Below are 13,934 nucleotides of genomic sequence, written 5' to 3' on the forward strand. Positions count from 1 at the left end.
CATCAACATAGACAACACAGACAGTTGAGTCATGACCACCCACAAAACCAATCTTGCTGTCATAAAATAAAAAAAAGGAAAAAGAGAAAGACCTGTACCTCTGCAGACCCATGAAGGTATGATTGTGTCCATCAACAAAGGAGGCTTAGGTTTATTCATTCTTTTTGGGGGGTTTTCATAGAAGCAAAATAAGCATTAACTTCCTCAATGTTAGTACAAGACATTATTAGCAGTTTATGAAGGCACATGTAAACAGTATTATTAACCAATCAGAAGCCTTTCTTTAAAATGAATAAGCTGGGAGAAATATTTCTGGTACTATAGAAGTAATCAAAGCTGATAAAATCAAAAAGAGAAATATGGAAATTTTACTTTGCTCTAATTTGGTGAATTAAACACCTCCTAGTCTTCATTCTGTTAAAAAGCAGCAATTCATCAGTGTCTGAATACCGTGACCTAAATAATGCTCTTCTTTCATTACTCTAGGTCATATTCATTTACCATTTTCCAATGCTTCTACTGTAGGACATATTCATTTCATAGTTAAGTTTCTAGTTACTTCTAGTTTTATTTTATTTTGCTCAATCTGTTCACTACCACTTAAAATAAATTGTCTGAATGCTTGATCCTGATGAGCTGACATGAAGGAAGGATGTTTTTTTGAGAGATAAACATGAGTATAATCAGTGGCAATAGTGCAGGCCAAAAAAGTCAGTATCAAAAGGCCTATGACCTTGCTGGGGTGCTAGCTCCAAAATCATATTCAGCATAATTGTGAATGCATATGAAATGATGCAAGGACACCTGTGTGTGCCCTTGTCTGTGTACATCTATTCTAGCAATTGGCAGCTCAAGGGCAGAGATGGTGAGCAAATATGCTCTAGAAGCAGATACATTAACATTCAACTTCACAAAGATGGAAGAAAATACAAGCTGTGACAGCTGGGTTGTCTAGGGAGTGACTGAAGTAAACCCAACAGTGATAAGAGTAAGTTTAAAGAATTAGAAATAAATTATTGGGGTAAAAAAAAAAAAAAAAAAAACACAGGGATCCTACTTTTTATACAAAATAACTCCAGACTTTTCCAGACTCAGGCATTTAGAATTAAATACCAAACCCTGATTTTATTTTGCATATTAAACATGGTCAGGTTTGAAATATACAACCTACAAAATTGACAGGAATAAAGAAAAAATATACACAAAGTGCAGAATAAATAAAAGGTATGAAGGACAAGAAAAAAACAGAAGTAAGGAAGGACAGAAAGAAGGCCACGGGGGATGAAATACAGTAAAGACAGTTACCAGAATGTAAAGAAAGTCATTAGAGGAACATCACGAGTAAGCAAATAAATAAATTGAGACGAAAGATGTAAGGAAGCAGCAGAAAAATATAAGATAGTTTGAGTCCAGTTTCTTGTGAAATAATTAATATGTCATTGAATGACACAATACTAAATCCTAATCAAACCTGCATTCAAATAGTTCTTTGAGACTGTGCAATTATAGATTGACATTTTCATTGACTATTTTGATTCATTACATGGATGTAACGGGGTTTACCTACGGTAATTCCTGCCTGATCATGTAATGGTTTAAATAAGGATGAGTTTAAATGAAGCCTGTGCTGTAACTTTTAAATATCAATGTCAACAGGTTAAATAAACCTATGTGGTTTCCAAGGCAGTGGTCGTTTTGTAATGGGTGGAATCAGTCTGTACTGCCCCATCCAGCTGAAGGGAGAACGCATGGCACTGGATTCATGAGATGGAAAGATATTAAAACAATAATTCTGAGAAACTTAAGAGTTTCTTTTTTAAACAAATGAATATCTGACATAATAAAACATTTGTTATGGCTCTACTGACAGGGTAAATCACTACGCTCAGTTCTAGCCCCTTAGAGCTAAATACCAGAATGGACATTTTTTAAATCTCACACTACATTACAATCTCAGTCTATGTGTTTCAGGTTTAAAATAGATATGACGAAATCTATATAAGAATATTACAACGTGCTCCATCACAAAAATCTAAAAGCTGCTACACAGACCTTCAACAAACAAACAGAGAAAAAGGCATGCACCATCTTTTAGAAGTCTGAAAAACTAATATGCACTAATAAGTCCTTTCTAAAGGTCTTTCAATTTGCTGCAATTTGTATTGTCTCATCTTTTCAGAGGCAGTGGCAGATAATTAATAAAAATTACTACAGATGCAAAGATGCAGCTATTCAATAATTTAAAGTTCTCTACATAATTACTTCTTCTGTTTACGTTGTAACTAAGAATCTACAGGCTGCAGTGGTGGAACTTTTTTTTATGTCTTGTCAATGCCTCAATAACTCTGGGGAAAAAAATTGTGCATATGCAAATTGTGTCTGGGAAATGTAGGCAGTATATATGAGTGTAGCTTCATTAGCATAATGAAAGTAGATTTTTCTGGGGAAAAGTTGTCCTTAACAAAAGATCTAATATTAATATCATAATTTTTATTGATAGTCTTAAAATAACATGGTCTTGAAGTCTTGCAGCTTTGTGCCAATATTTTTCTGCCACAAAACATCAAAATTTGACTAGCATTGAGCTTTAGGAAGACGCATCTTAATTAACATTTTTTTCCATCCAAAGAAAATGATAAAAGGGAAATTTCCTGTTCCATAACACTTTTCTAAAGCTGCTTTCTCAACCTAAGAAAAATAAATATTTTTTTACAGATTAGATTGGGGTTACCAAGACGTCCATTTGCTTTTAGGATATCTATATTTTGAACCATGTCTAATAATAGTAACCAAAGACATTCAGGGATCAATATTTATACCAAACATTGTTCGGTTTGGAAAATAAATGGAAAATCTAACATAAATCATATAAATAAAAGTATTTGCTGTATGGCCCTGATTTTTATAATCTGCCCTCAAAACATGCAACAAGATAACAGATCAAAATGTTTACATGTGTCCTTTAGTGCATAAAAAATGTATCTGCCAGCCAGGTAAAGTTTAACAATTTCCATAAACATTTTCCTTTTCATATTGCAATGCTATCAATATCCACTTCTGTAGAAAATATCACAAATATTCTAATACTTTATATATTTAATTGATTTTTATATGTTTCTATAAAATTTAGCCTTTTTGAAAAATAAGTACATGTTTTTCTACCTCAAACATTGATGTTTATTGGGCTTTGGATCTGGAGGCTTTATTTTATGACCAAATCATTACGGTGTTGCATCACAGTTAATAAAAATGTGTTTTAAGTGTAATCACCCAGCTGTGTTTTGTTCTGCAAACAAATCAATTTGTTTTATTAGGGTCTGTACTTCATGTGCATTGGAGAATGAGTAATTTGTGTTTCTTCCTGTTCCATGAAACAATTATATATTTTGATTTAATGGAGAGGACATATAATCACTCAGAAATTAACCAACATAACAAACCATAATTTGCCTGTTGTGTACACATTACTATTGAGTCAAATACCTTTCTTTGTTTCTATGTTTATATTCAGAAAAATATTTTGTTTAAAGAAAATGCTAGATTTATTTTACTGCAAGGTGAAATGGAGCAGCAAGTCCTTCAGGGATTTGACAGTAAGATGAAAAAAACTGCATTATACTGAGACAAGCTTTAAAATAGTCTTTGAGACTGATTGGAATTGTGCCTATAGGGATACAGCTCTTAGGATGACATCTATGTCCCCCTATAAATGTTCTCCAACCAATTCCAGCGAAGTCTGAACCACCAAGTGCATCATAAGATGGTTACACCCCCCTTCTAAAAAAACTCGTCTTGTGGTAGGACTGTTCAAGATTCGTACGATGTTGACTATCATTAACATTTGTCTTCTTCCTGCTTGGAAACATTAAGGGTTCCAAGTTGCCATAGCGTTTGTTGGAGTTGAAAGTGTGAATAAACATGATCTTTATCAATTAAACATTACATTTTTTTCTGAAATAACTTCCACAATTCTCTCAAATTTTGCCTTAAGGCCAACAACAGAAACAATAGCAAAAAACAGCCACCCTGGCAGAGCCTAACACACTGGCAGCACGCTTGCCTTTGCCCTAATAGGCTTTAAAAGCAACCCAGTTGCCTCACACACCTATTGGATTGCCAAAGTACCTTCTCAAGATTTTCAAAGCCTATGTAAATAGAATATCATTGATGAGATACCTTTCCCACCAATTCTGCCAAGGTAAAGATTTGGTCATGGTTGAAACATCCCTTCAATGTTGAGCAGATGAGTGGGACACAAATGGTGGTTGTCCCAGTTTTTTATGGAGACTTTGGACTGTTAGGCGTCTCTTTTGTATAACAAAAAGAAAAAATCTAAATGCTACACTGCACTGCAGGACAACAGTAAGGGTTAGGGTTCCGTTAAAAACAAAAAGGTCTGACCTTTAGTGTTCTGGTTAAGTGTATTCTGGGGTGTAAGAAATAAGCCTCTGATGTCAGTTTTGTCTTAGCCCTTCAACGGTAGTTATGGTGTTAAATCTAAAATCGCTGCTCAGATATATTTATTTTTTTCAATGAGCTACAAGCTGTTTTTACCTTTTTATGTTTAACAGAAGAAAGGGGAAAACATTGGCTTAGTTTGTCACCCCGACATCATTTTACAGATTTATTTAGACAGTTTGGGGGCTATTTTCACGTATTGTTGATTCATTTGAAGCTTAGTGGGCAATATTTGAAAAACTTGTTAGGATTATTTTCTACTATTCATGTATGTGCTTGTTAAACCCTAGTAATACCTGCCCGTTACGTGTTAAGACTAATGTTTTACCAAGCAGTTTATCTAATTAGGGCAGTTCTTCTGACGTCAGGATAGAATCATCTTCATTATGTAAGTCGCAAAGATTTGGGAAAGAAATGGGAGCATACAGACGGAGTGGGTTATTCTTAACAGATAGCTGTCACTGCGCATTCAGGTTGTTCTTGATCTAAGAACACAGTTGATATAGCTGGAGCGAGCGAAGGCTCATCATGTGTATGATGTAATGATGTGATGGTGTGGCAGGCTGTGTTTATAAGAAAGTTCTTTAACAGCTTTTCTGGGCCAACTGTAAAAACTGTTGTCATGCGTCATATTTAATATATATACATCATGAAGTATTATTTAAAGTGTTTATTCAAAATGATCTCTTTTCAGGAAAGAATCTGGGAGAGAAGGCTTAAAGATGTGAACAAAAAGGATTTTCATTATACATTGATTTTGTTTTTAAGCAAACATACAAAATAACTAATCTGGAAAACATTCTTAAAGAAAAAAAATGTTTTTCTCACTATGCTGCATTAAAAGATGGAATGTGAGCTGAATTTCTGTAAAGAGAAGGAAAACAGCTGAGGACACTGGGAGTCATAACTCAAAAAAGGTCAATAATGGTATTTAGATTGCACAATATTAGAAAGGATCAATGTATTTGCAAGAAATAAAAATAAAGATTTTAAGAGCATATGTGTCCTGCTTTTGCTGGTGCTTCTCATTTCACATTTAAATTTTAATTTTGTGTATATGAACAAAAAGTAATAATTAAACTTAAGAAGATGATACATTGTGTAAAAAATGTTCTTGTAAATTTACACTGACATTAAGTTCACCCAGAGTGTGGTCAATCAGTAACACATACAAATAAATAAAACAAATATTCCAAAAAATGTCTATGTGCAATGTAGATACACACAAAAGTTAAATAAGTATTAATAACATACGAAGTATTAATTTTTTAAAGCCATAGAGGATGTTGAAAGCTCAGCAAGTAACAAGGTCTATCAGTTTAAAGATGCATTACTGCTGCTATGTGCACCTCAATATCAGCAGTTGAAATACATCTGATTATTTTGGCTGTCTTGTGTTTGAGAGACAGCATGGATCTGTAGCACTGACCTGTAAAAAATTGAACTGCCTCTGACCAAGATGTGTGGAGTGGTGAGAGATGTTAGATGGTTCCATTGCCAGTATTGCAGTGGTATGACTGGTAAAAGAAAGGGCACCTTAAGAAAAACGTTTTACTGCTGGGATCAATAGCAATAGCTCAGTATTATGGTGAGTGATAATGGTACCTAAACTGAATTTACCTTTTGGGATTAATAAAGCATTTTTTAATTTAATTGAACCCTGAAGTGGAAAAACATTTTTTTTGTAGGATTAGCCATCTCTCATATAATTTATATGACAGATGGATAACCTAAAGAGTTCTCAAAAAACAATTCCAAGAGATCAGAAAGACCTAAAAATTGGGACACAGGTTTTCCTGAGCATCTTGGGCTGTCATGGCTGACACGCCTCAACAACATCATGTGGAGGTCGGGGATGGTGCCCCTGGATGGGCAGACTGGGATTGTGGTTCACTTGCATAAAAAGGGGGGCTGGAATATTGAGGTTGAATCCCAAACCGCCCCGTAACCACTAACCCTTATTAAGTGTTACTCGCAAGAAAAAGTCGCTATCATAGCTGTTGAAGGCACCTGGATTATGGGTGGGAGGTATAAACGTAAATTGGACAGCATTTTTCCTGTAATAGAAAGGGAAAGCAGTTGTTTCTATGGCAACAGTTACGCCACATGTGCGTGGCAGTACCTCTGTGGCGCTATGTGTGGCGCAGATCAACATAACATCAAACATTTGCCATTTTCTTAAAAATAAATATAACTAATAAAAGTATTTATTAGTGAAATTGTTGCTTGGGAACTATTCATTCCATTTAGCCTGACTGCCATCTTGTGGAAATAGGGAACAGGCTATATCTGTTAGGAATCCAGTTTGTGTGGGTTGTTTGTGTGTTTTTTGTCTCTCCACCACCAGGTGGTGTCCCGTCCTCGTTGGGCGTCCCTGCACACCTGCGGCTCGTTGGATCATTATCTGGAGGAGTATTTGAGCAGTGGGCTGTCACTACCTCGACGCCTGAGTGTTTGCCAGTTTTGGGTACTCTAGCCAAGCCCAGATTAGCTGAGTCTAACCTGAGCCTTTGTTTCTCTGAGTCTTATATTGTTTATGTCTTTGCTCTTCAGCAGGAAGCCTTCCTGTGTAACTGGATGTCTGGTCTTTTACCCCTGGAAGGATTTACTGAGTTCACACTGAGCTGGGGAAAACATCCACATGAGCCGTTCAAGTCCCTTTCGGAAATCCAAGTGACAGCCCGCTCTATTGCTCCTCCGGGTCTAACGAATATCTACCTGTCTGCTCCCCACCAAGTTCCCTCTTCTCTGGATAATCCCACACAGACTGGATTCAAGGATAAACAAGAACCCCCTCAAATGTGAGTCCCACACCAACAGTATTCAAGCTTCAGTCCACTTTCCTACGGTCCCTGGACTGATCACAGTGATCTCCCCTCAAGACTTTCCAGTTCCGGTTCACCAGTTAACTGAGTTCCAGATCCATCTCCTGTACTCATTCCCTCAATAAACCTGTTTAACTTTTCCCCTGGTTCTCTGAGTGGTTCTCTGCATGTGGGTCAGATCTCTTAAAACAATCATGACAATATCCCTGTCTGGATAAGCGGGTATAGACCATAAATTGTTTTAGAGATGGATGTATAAATCAATTATTCAAGAATTGGGACATGTTGAAAACTGAGTTTAGCCTCATTCCCTTCCGATTTATTTTTCTCATGCCCCCTTTTGTTGAACCAGCCCACCCTTTATGACTCCCATCCTCCCTCCTACAGCCTCTCAGTAATTTGATCATCTAAATTGCATGACATCGGTCTGTAATTGTTTTATCTCTTTCAAAATGAAGTCAGAATTCCCTAAAGAGCACAAGATCCGCAGCTCAAATCTACCATAAAATTCCTTTAAGTATAATAGGATAAATAATACATTTTTGAATTAGGGCAAATGTGTAGTTGATCATTTCACTAACTTGTAACCTTTTATTAAAAAAAAACCCAAAATGCATTTTAGGAAGTTCCCTTAGCAAACCGTATAATAAAAATAATGTAGGAATAGCTAGCAATAAAACAGAGTAAGTAATGTTTTATTCAGGTGCTAAAATATTTCATTACATTTTTTAAAAGTACCCATCTCATTCAGCCGAGAATGTCAAAGCTGTGTTTAATAACCACTGTGACACAAAGCATGAAAAAAGCCAACACTGGAAAAGATCAATAACATGAGACCAGGCATCAAGGATAAATTTGATGAACAAGTGATAAGGGGAGCAAATATTGAATGCTCTGAATACAGAATAAAGACAGCCTGCAGCAGCAGCTGTGGTCAATATTCTCTTAAGTGTTGGGGGAAAAAAAGCTTTATAACCGTGACAGTTTTGGTGATCATTGTTAAATAAAAAATAATTATGACCGTTATTTTCCGTCATGTCAACAGTTTAACCTCTGCATCTATTCTCTCTGAACAAAAACAGAACAAAGCAGAGTAAACCAACATTTGAAGGCTGTAGTGTGTTTCTAAATTCCAGTGCCTGTCAGACAGCTGAATGTCTACTTTTATGTTCTCAGAGAAGAATACACTGTTCATTATCTTTCCAAATTAAAGTATGACTTTCTCCATCATCCCCTCTCTTCCACAGACAGACAGTCATCCCTGGTTTTATCCCTTGGACACGGCTGATTTAAGTCCACTGTCAGATCAGCCACACACTGGGCCTCCCAGTGATTTCACCTCAGGCCATACAGAGATATTACCAACAAGGCTTCCCTGCAACTTTTTCTCTCCCTATGTTCATCTTCTCTACCAGGGACTGAATCACATTTTCCAGCAGTCCTTTAAGCTGAGTAACTGTGGTTTGTATAAAATCAGATATGGGATTATGTTATGCATTGTAAAAAAAATGAATAAATAAGGTTGTCAGCAGAGCATTTATAATTTTTATGAAACCACATTAGTACACTGATTTTACATCATGTAAAAATAAATAAAGCATAATGTAGTGGGTGTTAACTGCAAATAGCGCCCAGCTAATGGTTAAAAAAAATCCTGCTATTTGTTATCTTTTGGATTCAACTTATGAACGTGGTTCAACCATAAATATAAAAAATAAAAGGAAAAAAAATAGAGGGAAAAAGTAGAACCTTTAAACAATAAAGTAGACCAGTGCTGAAAGTTAAAGCAAATACACATGGCTGAGCTTGGAACCAATTCTTATTACTGTTCAAAAACAGTTTGAGAGTGGTGTACATATGTTCCAAAAGAGTCTTTGGGAACTTCCTCATATCAAAATATAAATTTCATTTGCAATTTAGAGCACATAAAGCAGAAAAGAAGTAGACCAAGTTTTCTACCAGGTTAAATGAACACTGAACTTTATATGTTTTAAAGCCGTCTAATCATTATGTGATCTCATGTATGAACATCTGACTTGGAATGCATCTAGGAGGTTAAGGGCCTCCGTGTAGCTAAAAACAGCAGTGGCATCAACAGGTTGCTCTATTGTAAGCTGCCAAATTACAAAGATAACTTAACAGTTTTTTTGTTTTTTTGTTTGTTTTTTTTTAGAAAAACTGAGCCCCTAATTTAAGCCTGCTTTGTGATTGCCATGAGCTTGATGACTGAGAATTTGCACAAAATTGTATCTTTGAATTTCCATTTTAAAATTGAGAACAAAAGAACAAAAAAACAAAAAGTGAAAGCAATCTCATGTAACTGTATGACGTCTGCAACAGTATTCTTCAGGGCACATTTTGAGCTGTACGGTATGTGGTTTAAAAAATGAAAAATAACAAAAGATGTCTAACTCTCTCTCTCTCTCCATTTAGTTCTTATCCCTTCTTTCTCACCTGCCTTTCTATCTCAATGTTTGTTGTTGTTGCTTCATGTTTGCTGTATACTCCCTAAATAATTTTCAATAGTTATGGCAACAGTCATAATTGTTTGCTTGTGAAAGGAAAGCTGTTGGATTATCATCAAGCTCATTTATTTCCAGAGCCATATCGGCCAAACAGGACACAAAAAGACAAAAAAGATTATTTAATAATTCCATTTAAAATGTGCAATTAGAAAAAAACTATCTTCAAACATCTTTAAATGTTACACTTGAAACGGCTGTTTTACTTTTCAGGGACTCTATTGGTCTTCCATAGAGTCCTACCAATGACCTGATTATTTGAAACAGGTGTGTTTGAGCAGAGACACATCTAAAAGGTGCAGGACACCAGACCCAAAGGACCAGAATTGAGGAACCCTAAGATAACACATTGTAAACTACATACACCACATCAACACAGAGGGATCTGTCTTATACCACATAAGAAATAAGAAAAGATAAAAATTTATTTAGATCAAACCCCTCTTTTGCTGACTGAAACAGCCTCGTTGGCTTTTTTAGAGCCTTACAATAGTGATTAAAGAGGAATGCATCCGCACTTCAGGCCAGTTCTCCCTGCATCACCCCTCTCCCTTGTCTCCAGTTTTCTTTCCTCTGTTACAGCAATTGCGGCTAATCAGCGCCTTTAATTTAATCAGGCTTCATCTGAACTGAAGTTGGCCCTGAGCAACAATGGTTGAGCGAGGAACTTGTGAAAGAAGAACATGGTCAGATTTCTAATTATCAAAGCAGGGAAAGACAGACAGAGCTACACATTGCTGTAATTGGTCAACCTGTGGATGAGAAGGAGGAAGAGTGAAGAAACTTTCAAGTGAGATGAGGAATACACACGTGGAATTGTGCCTTGGTTAATGAGAGATGTATAAAAATGGGAGTGTTTAGAGAACATCAAGCCGAGTGTCTAGAGCTGTTAACTCTTATTTAACTTACCATTATCTGACATGGAAGCACAGTATGCAACTGAAACTAATGAAGCTGGCATTCTTGAGAGTTTTTGTGTTTTAGCACTCAGCAGCAGTCATTTCTCTTCTTATACAATTTCCTGATAAAGACACACACATGCACAGCTTGGTTTTCATGACATATTTGGACATTTCATTGACATGCATTCATTTTATATGGCCTAACCCAGACCCAGTGTTGTATAAAGCACAGAAATCTCAGAGTCAAATTAAAGTGTAGGTACTAGGGGTGTAAATCACATCCATCATGGCAATTCGATTCAGTATCGATTTCCTGACCCAATGATTTGATTATTTTCGATACTCAAGAATACACCACGATTTGATTAATCGGTTAATTTTCTTATTTTTTATTTTTATTTCATTTTATTTTTTTGTACACCTTACAGGTTAAACAAAGTTTCAAGTTTGAAATAAACAGTGTTGGGCACGTTACTTTGAAAAAGTAATTAGTTATAGTTACTAGTTACTTCTCCCAAAAAGTAACTGAGTTACTAACTGAGTTACTCCACAATAAAGGTAACTAGTTACTAGTAAAAGTGACTATTGCGTTACTTTTGCGCACGAGTCCTATCATGAAAAAAGGTTCATTGTGCGACCTGAGTAACGCGCAGTAACGGGGTGTCTGCAATGGTAACTGCGTTATAGTTACAATCAAAGTAATTAGTTAGATTACTCGTTACTAAAACAAGGTAACGGCGTTACTAACGCCGTTTCAATGCCGTTAGTCCCATCACTGGAAATAAATCAATGAAAGCTGTAATATCGTTATGCATTTTTTTTTTAGAAACAACATCAAATAACAGAAGTAGAAAAGTTGCGTCAAAAATACAGTGAACCCTCGCTATAACGCGGTTCACTTTTCACGGTCTTGCTGCTTCACAGATTTGCATCATGCATTGTTAAACTTTATTGTCAAACATATTAATGGTGGCATGTCGGTTTATAAGGATCTTTGGGCCTAGAAGAAAAAAGAGCGACAACAACTACCGATAACTATGTTCTTCTCTCCAAAAAACACACCTGCACCACAGGCTTTAGAAGAAAAAAACGCCACAGAGCAGAGTCAGGATGCAGCGGCTCCGTCAGAACAGCAGTGAAATACTGTACTGTACTGTACACGTCAGTCAGTAATTGTCCTACTGTACTTTTTTTCATAATCATTTTTCATTTTGTCCCGTTCCAATCCGTCACGGCGGGGCGGTGCTGATCCCCGCAATATTAACCCTTCATTTCGTATTGATGATTAAAATTATTACGTATTTATTTATAACTATATTATTTTACAGTACAGTACAGTAGTTAACAACGTTTATACCGTATTTTTATTTGTTAAACAAATGCTTGGGCCTGTAAAAAGTTTTTGCTCCTTGATTTCAATGTTGTATGGAGTATTTCATTGTATAATAACTGTAAAAAAATTAAGGTTTCTACTTCACGGATTTCACCTATTGCGGGTTTTTTTTGGAACGTAACCCCGCGATAAACGAGGGTTCACTGTACTGCAAAAATACTGCACATAATCAGTGACATTGAGTTCAACGCAATACCTCTGCTCCAGACGTCCCCGCCCCCTCCACAGACGTAAATTGTAGCTGACCGCAAACAGTGCTGCAGACAGGAGGCTGCAGAAAGGAGGTTATAGCATCAAATGTCACAGCTAATGCACCAAACAAAGCTTCTGCCGCCCTGGCGTCCTCTTCCACAACATCTTCCACTTTCCTCCTCTAAATAAAAGATGTATGACAGAGGAGACTCATCCATGACCTCAGACACAAAATTCTCCTCCTCTTGCATGTTTCCGCTTTCCATAGTGTTCCTCGACATTGTTTCTAAGTCACCAATTTAGTGCTACTACAACTTAGAACTAGTAGGTTAATGGTTAGTGCTTCAGAGAAAGCGGCCACAATCACACTGCAAACCTTCCGCCACAACAATCCTGCCCTCTTGATAAACAACCAATCACATTCACTTTATTTAATCGTGTAAAGTCATGCACCACTCGGGAGAATTCAGAAATGCAACGGTTGAAACAGCCGTTTCTCTACGACTTTAAATAAGGCCACGGCCACCGGCTCTCCTTACCAACTGGTGGTTCCCCTGTAGGTGAGTCCGACGTTGTTGCAGTCGCTGTCGTCTCAGTCTCCTCTTCCCTGTGGCTGGTGCTGATTGTGAGACTGGCTTTGTGTTTAATGGGAGAAACAAAACAGGTGTATTCTATTGGTGGTGATGAACAAGCCCAGGCAAGTCCCGACTTTGTTGCAGTCACTCAGTAGGTGGGGTCAAACACTTGGTTTCTCTTGCATTTGTTTGTATACTCAAGTACAGTAGTTACTATACAACACTGCCCAGACCCTTACCATAACCCTATGATATACACCTAACCCTAACCATCCTGACACTAACCTCAACTCTAAGGATTGAACCATATGAGGAGCAGTTGAATGTCCCTATGTATATGTACATCCCCAAATGTAGGATATTTTACAAAATAATTCCTCCACATTGTAGGTAACCCCCCCCCCCCCCACCATACATATATATATATATATATATATATATATATATATATATATATATATATATATATATATATATATACAGGTGCTGGTCATAAAATTAGAATATCATGAAAAAGTAGATTGATTTCAGTAATTCCATTTAAAAAGTGAAACTTGTATATTATATTCATACATTACATACAAACTCATATATTTCAGATGTTTATTTTGTTTAATTTTGATGATTACAAATGACAACAAATGAAAATCTCAAATTCATCATATCAGAAAATTAGAATATTGTGAAAAGGTTCAAAATTGATGGCCCCTGGTGCCACACTCTAATCAGCTAATTAACTCAAACCACCTGCAAAAGCCTTTAAATGGTCTTTCAGTCTAGTTCTATAGGCTACACAATCATGGGGAAGACTGCTGACTTGACAGTTGTCCAAAAGACGACCATCGACACCTTGCACAAGGAGGGCAAGACACAAAAGGTCATCGCTAAAGAGGCTGGCTGTTCACAGAGCTCAGTGTCCAAGCACATTAATAGAGAGGCGAAGGGAAGGAAAAGATGTGGTCGAAAAAAGTGTACAAGCAAGAGAGATAACCGCACCCTGGAGAGGATTGTGAAACAAAACCCCTTCAAAAATGTGGGGGAGATTCACAAAGAGTGGACTGCAGCTG

The 13,934-nt window shown here is 36.7% G+C and overlaps 1 protein-coding gene across 1 annotated transcript in view; it reads right to left on the minus strand.

Moving 5' to 3' along the window:
* Positions 1-12,953, minus strand: part of grik4 (glutamate receptor, ionotropic, kainate 4) — a 413,635-nt gene extending 400,682 nt beyond the window's left edge. The window contains exon 1 of the mRNA XM_038284024.1: positions 12,832-12,953. The gene's annotated coding sequence lies outside the window, so the exon portion shown is untranslated. The remainder of the gene's footprint in view (positions 1-12,831) is intronic.
* Positions 12,954-13,934: the final 981 nt, after the last annotated feature.

Source organism: Cyprinodon tularosa, unplaced genomic scaffold (assembly GCF_016077235.1).
Source record: "Cyprinodon tularosa strain WSP-4 unplaced genomic scaffold, ASM1607723v1 ctg198, whole genome shotgun sequence".
NCBI classification, from domain to species: domain Eukaryota; kingdom Metazoa; phylum Chordata; class Actinopteri; order Cyprinodontiformes; family Cyprinodontidae; genus Cyprinodon; species Cyprinodon tularosa.